Source organism: Mustela lutreola, chromosome 8, assembly GCF_030435805.1.
Source record: "Mustela lutreola isolate mMusLut2 chromosome 8, mMusLut2.pri, whole genome shotgun sequence".
Lineage (NCBI taxonomy): Eukaryota > Metazoa > Chordata > Mammalia > Carnivora > Mustelidae > Mustela > Mustela lutreola.
The window spans coordinates 139,036,224-139,050,383 of NC_081297.1; the positions used below are offsets into that span (position 1 = coordinate 139,036,224).

General features: G+C 38.3%; 1 non-coding gene across 1 annotated transcript; it reads left to right on the forward strand.

The window, feature by feature from the left end:
- The first annotated feature begins 531 nt into the window (after nucleotides 1-531).
- LOC131839965 (U4 spliceosomal RNA) lies at nucleotides 532-667 on the forward strand. Its single transcript, XR_009357088.1, has one exon. It is a non-coding gene; the product is annotated as a U4 spliceosomal RNA (small nuclear RNA).
- Nucleotides 668-14,160: the final 13,493 nt, after the last annotated feature.

Below are 14,160 nucleotides of genomic sequence, written 5' to 3' on the forward strand. Positions count from 1 at the left end.
AAAGTTGCATATTCCTGCCAATAAAACTAGCTGAAAGCAGGGAGGTCGTCACTGGTGGTCAAGTTAGGCTGGTTTCCTTGGGATGGTTTCAATGAAGGCATAAGCCTTATTTCCCCACAGTGGGAATGGGGAAGACCCCAAACTGTGGCGAGTGTGAGGCAGAAATCCATTAAGTCCACTGACAAACAGTCTTGCACAGCAGAAGCATCTAAGGGGATTTAGTTAAAATCGTGTATGTCCTGATAACCAAGCATGTGACACAAATGAATGGTGGAAAAGGGTCACAGAGAGCTTTATGGAAGGATGAGAGTCTTTAAACTTGCTGATTCACCTGTTAGCTCTGGAGCATCTATGCCCTTCCCACAGACCACAGGAATCCCAGAGTAGTGACTTAGCTAAACTCCAGAAGATTCTGGAACCACTTGGAAGCACCAGACTCTGTGACTGAGCTCCATATCCAGCTGCTTCAAACTCTTCCCAGGATTTCAGTTCCTTTGCTTTTGAAGGCCCTACTTAAAGAGCTCACAGTTTTAGCTTGCACAGTGGCAGTACCATAGCCAATGAGGTTTATCCGAAGCGCGATTATTGCTAATTGAAAGATCTCACAGTTTACAATCCAGTGAAATGTGCCCATATTCTACATTAATGTAATTTACATATAACTATGTAAGAGGAAAGTTGCAAGAGGCAAGCTGACATACTGTAATATTCTGCACATACTCAACTAAATGCCTATTCATTTTGATGGTATAGTGTTCTTTTACTATATTTGAGCCAATCATTTCCCTGGTCTCAAAAGTTTTTCAAGGCTCTTAAAAAGCTTGGATACACCAGACCTTGCACTCAGGGTACCTAATGAACATATCAGCTCTGCAACTTAGTAACAGGGTGACTTGAAGCAAGTGGCACAATTGACCCTCAGCTTCTTCATCTGCAACGCTGGGGGAGTAATGAGTAATGCCTGCTTGCCACTACTGCTATGGAACACCCCACAGTAAGAAAATGCTTTGTACAAAACAGCCATGCAACAAAACTGTCTTTGGTTTAACTCTGAAGGTCTTCGGAAAGCCAGGAGGAAGTGCAGGAAGAGGAAGGAATCACGGGACAGAGCCTTTACAAGCCCCGGTATATGACACCTCTTTAAGCATTCCCTGACAATCCCAACTATGAGATAAGAGGCGATATGATCCCTGTGTTGCAAAGGGCATCCCTGATGTTGAGACCCACCATAACAACAAGGCTGAGCCAGGTTCATCATTGCTGGAAGGCAGAAGCAGTAAAAGCTCATGGAAGGAATAAGGAATGAGAGGAAGTTGAATTTTTCTCTGGCATCCTTGCACGCAAGTTGTGATGGTCAAATTTCCATCCCCGTGGTCATGAGGAGGCAGAAAAGGGGGATGTCAAAATCCCCAGAGCTGGGGTTCCTTGGAGGGGCAGGGACAGAAGCACATTCCAAACTTAACCCATCCTGTCTCTGCATCAGAGTTGCAAATAGTACAGCTGACCAGAAGGTTAGTAAAAGACATGGGACTCGCCCAATGGTGGATTACAGGTACAGAGAATAAAAAGGATGAAAAATGTTTGGGAAGAAAAAGAAAAAGCACACACTTACATATACATGAATTTATTATACACACACACACACACATATACAGGCAACTCAGATCAGGAAAAATTCCTCCAGGTGCTTGGTCATCTTCAGGCTACCAAGCCACATGACCCCCTTCTCAGATGACCGAATATAAGCCATATTAATTGAAATGACCCACACAAATGACAGTCAAGGTCAAGGTCCAAGAAAGAGGAAAACCCACTAATATTTTGTGCGTATATGTTATTTACTCCATATAATTATTCCTGTTTTACAAGTAAGAATTCCAAGTCTCCAAATCTTTGCAATTTGTTCAGGGTCAAAAAGCTAGTAAGAGGTAGAACCAGATTTTAAACACAAGTCTGTCTCATTCTGAAATCTGAGCCCTGTTCTCGAGAGCCTGTGCCTCCACATACCCCAGAGGTTTCCAGTTTTCTAGAAGATCATTTTAAACTGGTAATGGGACATACTGTAAACATTAATACTTGGTACTTTTCACCTCCAGACAGCCTGGATCCTCTCCCAAACACTACGAATCAAGTATTCTAACTTCCGGTTAGAGGTGAGAAAATGGGAGTTCCCAGGGCATGATGTAACTTGCCCAAGTTACTAGGTACAGCTAGTAAGTGATGGTGCTGGGACTAGAACTCTGACCCCACCCCTTTTATTAGTTCTGCTCTGGAGAACTGTCACCCTGAAGTGAGCTATGGCACCAGACATTCACACAGCGAAGCATGCATTGAGGTCAGGGTGCTGAGTGGGTGACAGTAAGATAAAACTCCTAGCGCTTCTGGGGAAAGCCAGGCAGACTGGTTCCCCCATTGACATGAGTGCACATCTGAATTCCCACTTCCCAGAACTCCTAAGAGGTGATGCTGTCCTCTGTGCTGATCTAGTAAGGAATTTCCATCAGCATACACTGAATAGAGGACAGGGAGATACTAACCGGTGACTTCCAGTCTTAATGAGGAAGCTATAATTGTGTCCCTGGGCCAGACAGCTGCCAGCTTCCTGAGGAAGGAGATGATATCTTTTAAGTTTTAAGGATGTTTTGTTTAAAAATAAACATAGAGGAAGTCTTGGTTTTACTTACTCTCCTTCACCTTGTCCAAGGGGGAGGAAAAGGCAACAAAATTGTCATCGGTCCAGGCATCTGCTAAATAAAGTAACACAGACACACAGCTTTCCACAGCCATACAAGGTGAGATTCAGAATTTGATATAAGTTGGTTTAAATGTGACAACAGAAATAGACTACAACATACCGAATAAAGGTCATAAATAAAGCAACAACCTCACATTAATGGGCATGGCATGAGATGTGACTCTTGATCCAAAATCTGCCGGGCAGACGCAGGCAAGAAGCATCTCCTGACTTGCTTTTGAGTGATGTCTTGGAAATGGTTCATAACAACCATGAATTTCAATTTGGTTTAGTAATCCCATCCAAAGCAGAACCTAATAAGGGAGTAATCAGGACATCAGACTGCAGCAAACTTTAGAAGACTATGAGTGAATCTTATGGAAGCTAATCAATAAGTGAATAATCGTGAATGTTTCGGTCATGCACAGCACTCCATCCACTCTGAGATGACAGGGACTGTTAGTAAAGACAGTGCCCGCATGAGGAGCAAACCCAGTGAAGATACACCAAGAAAGGACAGGGGGATGCGATGGAAAAAGATGCACTGAAAATTATTTTCCATGCTATTATTATTAGGATCGCTATTTTACTCTTCCCCACCACACTCCTGAGCAGATGTATTCCAAAAAAGCATCTTGGTAATTGGCTGAGAAGTATGAGGCAGCAGGGTCCCTTTTCAGTTCCCCTAGGGAGGTCCACTACTTTCCTTCTGGTCTGAAAGCTGCTGTCTCCACTCTCTCCCCAAGGAAGCTGCTCTCCTAAGGTCTGGGTATAGTGGGACACAGTCTCCCCACATTCTTCTTCCAGGCTGTCTTTGAAAGCAATATCATAGCCCCTTTTTGTTTCAGAGGTTTTACCACTGACCACCAAAGAGGAAACTGGAGGTAAGGAAAAAAAATAACAAACTTGGAGAAAGTACAAATGGATCTTATGGGTCTTCTAACCACTGTGGACCTGGGTCAGAGGTGACCAGAGGATAAAGCCAGTAGGGGGCAGTGCAGTCTTAGGAATTTCAGCTCTGGGGCCAGTTGGCCAGGGGTTTAAATTCCAGTTCTGGCATCTGGTAGTGGGGTGGCTTCTGAACCCCATTTTCTGTTTTGTAAAATGAAGACAATAGAATCTACCAAGGATGAGTTGTTTCTAGGATTTAAGATTATAATCTATTACACACACACAGGCATGTGTGTAGTATATAAACACAAAGATAAGAGGTAGATGTAAACACAATACAGATACAGATGTGTATCACATGGATAATGTGGTAGGTGTTCATATGGTAGCTGTGACCACTTTTGTCCCTCGACGAGAGAGGCACTGGATGACCAATGGGGGTGAAATTCAATACGCTTTTCCGTTCCTCCATACCGCCGCTGAAAGTGAACAATTAACACATTTCATCCTGATAGCTCCCTTTCAGATCTTAAAAATGTAACTCTACCCACTCCAACCATGAGAAAAACATCAGACATCTCACGCTGAGGGGCATTCTATAACACCTGACTAGTACTTCTCAAAATTATCCATGTCATCAAAAACAAGGAAGACTCTGAGAAACTGACACAGACTAGATAAGCCTGAGGAAACACACAATTAACTGTAATGTGGTGTCTTAGATGAGATCCTGGAACAGGAAAAGGACATTAGCTAAAAATTAGTCCAAATGAAGTATGGAGTTTAGTTGATAGAATTGTACCAATAGGGTCATTTACTTTGACAACTGGACAGTGGTAATGCAGATACGAACAGTGGGAGGAACTGGGTGAGGGATATTTGAGAACTATGTACTATCTTTGCAATTGTTTGTACTTCTCAAACTATTGCAACATAAAAATTGCATTTAAATGTTAAAAGTTACCCTATTTTGCCCATCCCTCTACCTCTCCCCTCTGGCAACTATCACTTTATGTGCTCCTCTAGATATTATGGATAATTTGAATCACTGTAGTAATAATTAACACTCACAGAGCATTACCATAGCCCCAAAACTGGAATAAACTTATTACCTGGCATTATTTCATTTAATCATCCCAATTGCCCCATGAGGTAGGCACTAATATCCCAATAATGTAGCTCGCTGGTAGGGATTCACTTTATATTCACATTATATTTTCTTATAATGTGACAGCAATTTAGAAATCTAAAAATACTCCTTCCTAGAAAAAAAATATACAAGTAGAGAGGGTTTTCAGAACTGTGGTAGACTGAGTTGGCTTACCTCTTCCTCTAACTCCCCAGTATAGAAATGTTAGATGGAATATAGCAATAAAAATAATTTAATATATACTCTGCTTGGGGGCACCTGGGTGGCTCAGTTGGGTAAGCCACTGCCTTCGGCTCAGGTCATGATCCCAGGGTACTGGGATAGGGTCCCGCATTGGGCTCCTTGCTCAGCAGGGAGCCTGCTTCTCTCGCTGCCTCTGCCTGCCTCTCTGCCTGCTTGTGTGTACTCTATCTATCTATCTCTGGCAAATAAATAAAATCTTTTTAAAAAAATTATATATATATATATTTTTTTTATTTTTTATTTTTATTTTTTTGCTTGAGAGTGGAGAGGAGAATAAGAAATTCTTAGATTCTCTGGGGCGCCTGGGTGGCTCAGTTGGTTAAGTGGCCTTCACCTCAGGTCATGATTCCAGGGTCCTGCGATCGAGCAGAGAGCCTGCTTCCCTCCCTCTGGCTGCTTCTCTGCTTACTTGTGCTTTCTCTCTAACTCTCTGTCAAATAAATCAATAAAATCTTTTAAAAAATAAATTTCCTAGATTCTGGAAGCAAAGGGATAGCTCAAAAGCAAAGAATTAAGAGTTTGAGTTTATATCACAGTAGTCCAGAAGCATCCAGCCTAGAAACAGGTAAGGGTTAGGGCTTGAGAATAACACTTAAGACTTAGATAAATAGGGCTTAGAAAATGAAAAATACAAGCCCAAGAAAACAGAGGGAGATTATCTTCTGCCTAAGAATCTGAGTAAAGAAATAAGGAACCTCCTATGAAAAGTCAAAAGTCTAAGTTTACTCCATAGTTGCCTGTGGGGTCAGAATTTACATGACTCGGGTAGTATGAGAATCCCAGAGCAAGAAATTAATGTGAAATCTGATCTAGAAACAGAAAACCTCTCAGTCGTAGAAGAAATGTGAGTCTATTCTATAATGTTTTCCCATCAAAATGTTAAAGAAAACACAACACAACGAAGCCCAGCAATCTATTTTAGCATGTTAACAAATTCAGGGAAAAAACAAGTTGATAACAGTAAGTGGCTTTCAAAAATGGTTACATTCAGCACCAGTTTATGAAAAGAAGAAGTCTTAGCAAGCTAGGATTTGAAGAAGGGTTTCCTTAAACTCATAAAGGGCATACACGAACTCCTATACTAAGCCTCCTATACTAAGCCTGACTATACTGGATGGTCAACCTTAGAAAGTCATCTGTAAAGTCTACAATAAGGCATTATTATCCTGGGGGTCTTAGCTAACGTAATAATAAGAATAGAAAAATAAGTAAAGATGCAAAAAATGGGAAGGAATAACAAAAAGTTAATAATTCAAAGAAATCATTTTCTATATAGAAAAGCAAAGATCACCTACAGGCATAGTATTAGAACTAACTAGAGTTCAGCATTAATAGTTACAGGGTCAACATGTAAAAAATGGAACGTTCACGTTTAGTTTTATAGGAAACTGCCAAGGTATTTTCCAGTGTGACTGGACCATTTGACATCAGCAATGCCGCCAGGATCCAGTTTCATGTTAAACAGTCTTTGATAGTGTCACTCTTTTACTTCAGTCATTCTGATAGGTGTATAGTGAGAACACATCGACCTTTTAATTTGCATCTCCCTAATGGCCGGTGGTGTTAAGCATCTTTTCATGGGCTTATTTGCCATCTGTACATTCTCTTTGGTGAACTGTCTGTTCATATCTTTTGCCCATTTTTTAATTAAAATGTTTAGTGTTGAGATTTGAGAGTTCCTCATATATTCCAGATACGAACCCTTTGTCAGATACACATAGTCTGTGATTATTTTCTCCTGATCTGTAACCTGTCTTTTCATCCACTGAACAGGTCCCTCACGGAGCAGAAGTTTTTCATTTTGATCATGTATGATGCACCAATTTTATTTCCTTTTACAGATCATGTTTTGGGTACCAAGTGCGAAAATTCTTCCCCAAGCCTACCCTCTGAAGATTTTCTCCTATGTTTTCTCCTCAAAGTGTTTAGCTTTACATTTTACCTTTAAGTCTATAATCCATCATAAAGTAACTTCTGTATCAGGTGTGAGGGTTAATTAATTAATTAATTCATTTCTTCTCCCACCCCACTTCACCCCCACCCCACTCCCACTCCAGCTATCCAATCGCTCCAGCTCCATTCATTGAAAAGACGATCACCCTTCCACTGCGTTGGAATGACAACTGAGCCAGAATAGCTAGGACAATTTTGAAAAGGAAAAATAAAGTGGGAGGATCCACTTTATTTTGAGATGTATTATAGAGCTAATCAAGGTGGGGTGGTCCTGGTAGAGGGAGAGATGCACAGATCAACTGAATAGATTAGAGACCTCAGAAATAATCCAGAAATAACCCTATACAAGTATGGCCAGATGATTTTTGACAAAGGAGCCAAAGCAATTCAGTGGCAACAAAACAAAGGAAGTCTTGTCCTAAACTTCATACCCGATACAAAGATTAACTCAAGATGGATCATAGTTTTAAACATAAAACTTAAAAAACCATTAAACTCTGAGAAGAAAACAAGGTAGAAAATCTTCAGGACCTAGGGCCTGGTTAAGAGTTCTTACATATGACATCAAAAGCACAGTCTACAAAAGGGAAACCTGGTAAGTTCAACCTTATTCTGTCTCTTCACTCTGAGACAGATATGTTAGGAGGATGAAAAGATAAGCTACCATGCAGGAGAAAATATTTGCAAGCCACATCTAAGACAAAGGACTAGTGTCTAGAATATTTTTCTAATTTTTTAATTTGCATTCAATTTATTTATTTTTTTAATTTATTGTGTAATGTTAGTCACCATAAAATATGTCATTAGTTTCTGTTACAGTGTCTAGAATTTTTTTAAAAAATTTCTTTAATTTTTTTAAAGTTTTTTTTTTTTAATCTATTTGACAGAGAGAGAGATCACAAGCAAGCAGAGAGGCAGGCAGAGGAGGGGGGGGGAAGCAGGCTCCCTGCTGAGCAGAGAGCCTGACCCTGGACCTCAATCCCAGGACCCTGAGATTATGACCTGAGCTGAAAGCAGAGGTTCAACTCACTGAGCCACCCAGGCGCCCATCTAGAATATTTTTTAAAGACCTGAAAACTTCAGTAAAAGACAATGCAATTAGAAAACTCAACAAAATAAATAAAAAATGGGAAAAATAATGGGGAAAAAAAGAAAATAAGCAAAAGACATGAGCGAACATTTCACCAAAAAGGATATGTGAATGGCAAACAAGCCCATGAAAAGATGCTCCACATCACTTAGCCACTAGGGAAATGCATATTAAAACCATGATGAGATTTCACTAACACCTGTTCAAACAAATAAAGTGAAAAACAATGGTAGTGCCAAGTGCTGGTGATTTATGGACAAACTGGATCTCTCATACATAGCTAGTGGGGATATAAAATGGTCTAGCCACTTTGGAGGAGATTTTGAGTTTCTAGAAAAAGCTAAACATACACTTACCAAATGATCCAGCAATTACAATCATGGGAAGCTTATCTCAGAATCAATGAAAGTGTACACAAATATTTCTAGCAATTTTATTTATAATAGGTAAGAACTGGAAATAATCAGAATATCGCTCAATAGCAAAACTGTCAAACCAACTATGGTACATCCATTTGGGAAATACTACTAAAAAGTAAAACAAACTATTAGGACACACGACTTGGATGGCTCTCAAGGGCTTTAAGCTTAATGAAAAAAGCCAACCTCAAAAGGTTCACAACCTTTCACAACCTCAAAAGATTCACACAGAATCACTATGTGATTCTGTTTATACTATATTCTCAAAGTGAAAAAATTATAGATACGAGAAAACAGGTTAGTGGTTTCCAAGAGCTAGGAATCAGGGGTAATAGGGTAAGAGTGGCTATGAAGGGGTAGCATTGGGGGGGGGAACTTTGTAGTAATGGAATAATGTCATGTCTTGGTGGCAGTGGTAATTACACAAATACACATGTGACAAAATGGCATAGAATTATATACACTCATTATCCACTGTCAATTTCCTGGCTGTGCTATTAATTGATAGATGGATATAGTTATGAAACTGAGTGAAGGGTACAGAGAGCTTATTATCTTTGCAGCCTCCTGTTAATTTATAATTATTTCAAAATGAAGTTTAAAAAGTCTATCAAGCAACCAATATCTTTTTTTTACTAATATTATTTTCCTTAATAAATGTAATATTAGTATAACAGCAACATTATTATAATCAAATATCTAGTCAGCAATGTAAAAGGAAAAGTTACTCTTCTACTTGGTTAGGAAATACCGGGGTTCACTAGAAGCAGAATGGTGATCGGAGTTCTCAACCTCATGAGTCACAGATATTGAAAGCAGCGTGGTTTCCTTGGTCTCTAAACTGATGATAAAAGCCTGGCAGACCAGAGTGTGCATCTAGGCTCCACCACTTACTGGGTATGTTTGGGGGGAATTCCTATAAATGTCACTAATGGTAGAGGCATGAATGCCTTGCTTATTTTTGAACCCCAACGCCCAGCACAGCATCTGGCACCAAATGGAATCTCAATAAATAATTATGGAATTAAGTGTCTTGAGCTCTCTGAACCTCCATTTCCTCTATGCCAAAATTACTGGGTTTTATTCCCTCTGTTTTCTGTTTACCACCTGTTGCCTCCAAGAAATTGACATTTTCAAAAGCCACATTTACATATGAGATTGACAAGATTAACTCATTTACGATGTTTAAAAAAAAATGGCAAAGACAGATTTTCAACCACAGCTGCCTTGGAGTGTGCAAATGGGGTTCCTCACCCACAATCAGAAGTTCAAGCACTTTGACTTGTGCTAGGGGTGACTGACCACCCACTCCCTCTTGGGAAAACTTTCTTGGAATGACTGCTTATTTGGGCTACAAGTCAACCTCTAGCAAAGCAGCCATCAGACCTTGGTTGTTTTTTGTTTTTTTCCTTTTGGTTCATTCCTTTCCTTATTTTTTTTCTTTTCTCCATTCCTCTATTTCTTTATTTCCCACTTGGTAAGTATAATTAATTATTTGTATCAGTTAGAACCACAGAACTAGAACAACAGTTGGATCTTCAGTCTCCTTAAACTTACAAGAACTGAGGATCTGACAGCAAGACAGTTTTCCAAGCTCACATCTAAGATCAATAGCAGAGTTGGAAATTCAACTTGGGTCTCTAGCAACCAGTCCATAGCTCATTTACTCAGAATCATCTTGAAGAATCTCAGATCCAAAATGCTCCTCTGAAAACTGGTCAGGTTCATTCCTTATAAAGTTAGAAAGTTGTCAAGCTAGGCTCATAGCAACCTTTCTACTGAGGTAAGAGCTATCTGAGCAACATGGAGCACATATTACACCAGCAGTGCCCTTTGTGGACACACATTCTAAATTCAACAGGCTATATCTAAAGAGAGTTGAAAGAAGATGACCTAGACTACCCTATAAAATAAATCACTTTGAAATATATATAATGAGGAAAGTTATTTTTAAAACTGACAATATGCAGTGTAGATAAGAATGTGGAGTAGATGGATAAATTAGTACAGACTTTTGAGGGCATGATCTAGTAAAACTAAAAATACATATAATTGTAAAATTGGCAAAGTGCCTATACGATATGTATGCTGATAAAAAAGAAAAAAGCCAAATGGAAGAAATCAAAGAAAGCCCAAATAACTAGAAAGATATATTGTACTCATGGATCTGAAGACTCTATATAGTGAAGATGTCAGTTCTCTTCAAAATGATCAATAATTTAGCACCACTCCAGTCAAAATCTCAGCAGGACTTTTCGTAGATAGATAAGCTTATTCAAAAATTCATAAGGAAAAGAAGTGGAACTAGAACTAAAAATAATTTTTAAAAGAAGAAAGTTAAGGAATTACCCTACCCAATTTTAAGAGTCCTTATAAAGCTTCAGTAATTAAGACAGTGTGATATTGGTGAAGGAATAGACACATACATCAATGAAATAGAATAGCCTTGAGAAAGAGACTCATGCAGACATTAAAAAAATATAAAAACCTTCTTCAACTAATGTACAAAAAACAATTCAATGATACTCTTAACTGAATATCAATACATACAAAATAATTTTGATCCATACCTCACACCATATATAAAAGTTAATTCAGAATCAATCACAGAGGGGTGCCTGGGTGGCTCAGTGGGTTAAAGCCTCTGCCTTTGACTCAGGTCATGATCCCTGGGTCCTGGGATCGACCCCCACATCAGGCTCCCTGCTTGGAGCCTGCCCTTCTCTCTCTGCCTGTTTCTCTGCCTACTCGTGATCTCTGTCTGTCAAATAAATAAATAAAATCTTTTAAAAAAGGAATCAATCACATACCTAAATATAAAAGATAAAACTGTAGGGATGCCTGGGCAGCTCAGTCAGTTAAGTAGCTGACTCTTGATTTTGGCTCAGGGATTGATCTCAGGATTGTGGGATCAAGCCCCACATCAGACTCCATGCTCATCATGGAGTCTGCTTGAGAGTCTCTCTCTCTCCTTCTGCTCTGCCTCCACTAGAAAAAAAAATAATAGAAGAAAAACCTTTGGCAGCTGGGTTAGACAAAGAGTTCTTAGATATTATACAAAAATTATGATCCATGACAGAAAAAATGATAAATTAAACTACATCAAAATTTTAAAATTTTACTTTGCAGGAGACATTGCTAAAAGATTTAAAAATAAGCTGCAGACTAGGATAAAATATTTTCAAATCCAACAAATATCCAACAAATAATTTTTATGCAGAATACATAAAGAACTCTCAAAACTCAACAGTACAAAAACAAACAACCCAATTTAAAAATGAACAAAGGACTAAAACAGACAATTCACCAAGATGTTCAACATCATTAGCCACAAGGAAAATGCAAAACCACAATGAGATTTCATCACACATCTATTATAACAGCTAAAAATAAAAAAATGCTGACCATACCAAGCACTGGTGACAATGCAGAGAAACTAGACATCTTATCCATTACTGATGAAAATGCAAAATGGTACAGCCATTCTGTAAAATTGTTTGGAAATTTCTTATAAACTTAAAGATATATTAACATATGGCCCTATAATCCCACTCCTGGGTATATACCCTGGAGAAATGAAACTTATACAAAAACTGTACACAAATATTTATAGTTTCTCTTTTCATAATCACCCAAAACTAGAAACAATCCAGATGTCATTCAATGGGTGAATAAATAAACACAATATGGTTCATTTATACAATAGAACACTACTCAGGCATAAAACGGAATGAACTACTAATATATACAACAACTTAGATGAATCTCAAAAGCATAAAAGCCTCAGAAGATTACATACTACATTATTTCATTTCATGTATCTCATTCTTGAAAAGCCAAAGCATATCTAAGGAGAATAGATCTGTGCTCGACAAATTTTACAGAAGTAGAGGAGGGTATGACCATAAAGAGATAGCAGAAGGGAGGATTTGGAGTTGGCAGAACTGTTCTGTAATCTGCTTGTGGTGGTGGTTACACAAATCTATACATGTGCTAAAGCTATAGAAATTTTACTTTTTAAATATTAAAAATAAGTTTTAAAACTACATACCATTCATGGACTTGGACGATGACCATGAAAGGATGACAGAAAAGTTTATAAAAGATACTTAAGATGTCAATTCCTGAACCCAAGCAAGGTTGAGGGAAAGGACAAGTCAAAGGAATGATAAAAAGGGCTAACTTTAGACTTTTCCACAGACCATTCAATATGTGAAGAAATAGAACAATATCTATAAAAACTTAAGAAGAAAAACATGGCCCAAGAATAAAATTCCATTACAGAACCACCACCCAAGTATAAAAGCAAAAGACAAAAATATTCTTTAAAAGCATCTCTTTCGGGCGCCTGGGTGGCTCAGTGGGTTAAGCCGCTGCCTTCGGCTCAGGTCATGATCTCAGGGTCCTGGGATCAAGTCCCGCATCGGGCTCTCTGCTCAGCAGGGAGCCTGTTTCCTCCTCTCTCTCTCTCTCTGCCTGCCTCTCTACCTACTTGTGATCTCTCTGTCAAATAAATAAATAAAATCTTTTAAAAAAATTTTTAAAAAAATTTTTAAAAAGCATCTCTTTCTCTTTATAATTCTACAATTGTAATATATCTTAGCATACTCTAATTTTTTTAGTTTAGTGTTCAGCATTTATGCTTATTTAAACGGGGAATTCATGTCTCATAAGTTTGGGTAAAGTTTCAGTCATTGATTCATCAAATGTTGCTTCTTTTATTCTATATTCTTTCCTAATAGATGTACTTTGAACCTTCTCACTCTTTTTAAAATTTTCCTTAATTTCTATTTAATATATTTTATCTATTTTCTTTGTATGAAGCATTCTGGGTAATTTCCTCACAATAAGCTCCAGTTCACCAATTCTCTCTTCAGTTGGGTCTAATCTGCTGATTGATTCAATCACTGTTTTGGGGGTATTTTCCTTTAATCTATCACACTTTTTTTTTTCATTTTTAAGAGTTCTGCTATTCTCTTTTTCAAATATACTAGGACTTATAAAATATATTTTTTTTATTTTCTAGCTCTTTTATACCTTTAATCATTTTAAATATTTTTATTTTATAATTACCATAAAAAAACCCAACTGTATAAAGTGTGGGATGGCCTAATTGTATTGCTTATTGTGTCTACTGACTTGTTCTGACTTGGTGTGTTATTTCTTTGTATGTTATGTAACTTTTTGTTGTGGACCCATCTTTACTGGAACTTTATCTGTGGTAATCCTATGCTGTCTGGGTGATGATGTTTCCTGCCAGAAGATTTGCTCAAGTATGTCCAAACTGTTACTCCCCAAAGCCACTTATATAAGTTCTCAGTGTGGCAGGTCCTAGAGGACATGGGTAGTACAAATGTTAATCTTATACCTACATGAGACTAGGTCTCTAATTACAACTTCTTAAGGGAGATTTTCCACACTGAAGGCAGAAGCCAGACAGATAGCTTTCCTTATTATCTCTTTAGGCTGAGGGACATATTTTTCTAATACACATTTTCACTGGGGATCTAGCTATTTTGAGTGTCCTGGCTTTAGTGGCTGTCTCATTTGCATTTAACCCTCTCAAGGTGCCAAAAGCACATATTTTATCTCCACACAGCTGTTAAAACCCAATCCTCTTAGTAATGAGAACTAAAAAAGAGAAGGAAGACTGTTTCACATTCTGGTTTTCAGTCCCCTC